General features: G+C 37.8%; 1 protein-coding gene across 3 annotated transcripts in view; it reads left to right on the forward strand.

The window, feature by feature from the left end:
- The window catches only part of adarb1b (adenosine deaminase RNA specific B1b), an 84132-nt gene that overhangs the window by 70986 nt on the left and 11417 nt on the right, over window positions 1-1729 (forward strand). The window lies entirely within an intron of this gene.

Genomic DNA, 1729 nt, shown 5'->3' on the forward strand with positions numbered 1-1729 from the left:
GGGATGCCGAGTGCGTGTTTGATGAGGGAGATGTCTACTGTGTCGCCGACGCTGTTTGCACTGTGTACAAGGGGGTTTTCGCCAGTGCAGCATGTCAGCGGCGGTTCCACTGGTTCTGATCTGAGCGGCGGGTCAGAGTGAAGGGATCCGAGCCAGTAGAGGGCAAAATAGGTTGGAAGGTCGTCGGTGTGGCTGGGGGGGGCTGTTTGGTCAGATAAGAAGCTGGGGGAAAAAAAAAACAATACAAAAAAAAAACAAATGTAGAGTTGACTCTGTGTGAAGTCCAGAGTTTCAGACCTGATCTGTTAGGGTTTGGAAAAGAATCCAGTGGGAAAAAAACTCAAACATTTATGTTCAGATTTAAAGTCTGAATTCGGGGGGGCGGGCTGAATATTTCTCGGTGGCTGGACACTCAAATAAAATGGTTTTGGTCCAACATTATTTAATGTTGATTTTGGAATCCAGTCGTGGGTCTGATTGAATGGAACAGATTTGGCCCACGGGCCACCAGTTGAGGATCACTGTCTTAATGGAATTTGATTTTATGAACTCCTGTTTTTTTACCTAATTTTTGCTGCAAGACAGTGTTTTTCACAGATGTAGTTGAATTTTTTAATTTTTAATTTTTTAATTTTTTATTTATTTTTATTTTTTATTTATTTTTATTTTTTTAATTTTTAATTTTTAATTTATTTTTTAATTTTTTTTATTCTGACACACTTACAGGGTGTCCCGTCATTGGCTGGTGTTAGTGTTAGAGGTTTTTTTTTTTGTTTGTTTGTTTTTCTCATTAATTCTTTTAGCTTCAGCATAAAACTGCCATTAATTAAAATTCCAATTAATATCAATTAGTAACCAGTGAAACAGCTCTGGAGTCCAGTTTTCATCAAAACCTGATTCACTGTGTGTTACATATTATTGGTCTTTTATAGTCAGTGAGTGTGTGTGTGTGTGTGTGTGTGTGAATGTGTGTGTGTGTGTGTGTGCTGCCAACTCACACAATTATGAAGCTATTTGACTTTGCTGAGTGTGTGTTTTACTGCTCGCAGCTATGAGTCCAGATTTCATTTTCTTCTTCTTTGCCTGACACACAACACTGCGCACTTCCTCACACACACACACACACACACACGGGGAAATATATTGCATATGGAAACAATGGATTCTGTGTGTGGCCCCAGGTCTTACTGTGTGTGTGTTCGTGTGTGTGTGTGGTAGTAACTCAGCTCACACACGGCTCCAGTAGGAAGAGAGAGTGGGAGGAGCTTATCATCACACAGTCGACACAAACTCGATTCAAAACTTCCCTCTTTGTTAATATATCCTGGAAGAGGCAATTATTTATATAATAATAATAATAATTAAAATCTTATTGATCCCACATTTGGAAATGTCTTGCATTAATCTGCTGCAACAGCCTGCCCCTAGGAGGCGCCAAGTATGTGGTTCCTGTGGGACTCGAACCATGGCGCGCTGACCGCTACACCATGGACCCACTGATTATTACTATATAAATATATTTATACATATATATAATATATATACGCATACTCTATATATGTAAACATATATTTATATATATGTTTTATACATATATATTTATAAATAATTGCCTCTGTCAAGACATGTTATCAACTTACCTTTGTAACTTTTTGGACGTTATCTCCTTAAACGTTCTCTTTAATCTCACATTATTTCCATCTCTACATTCAGACTTTTTTTTTTTTTT

The sequence above is a fragment of the Cynoglossus semilaevis genome, chromosome 16, assembly GCF_000523025.1.
Source record: "Cynoglossus semilaevis isolate Cse_v1.0 chromosome 16, Cse_v1.0, whole genome shotgun sequence".
NCBI classification, from domain to species: domain Eukaryota; kingdom Metazoa; phylum Chordata; class Actinopteri; order Pleuronectiformes; family Cynoglossidae; genus Cynoglossus; species Cynoglossus semilaevis.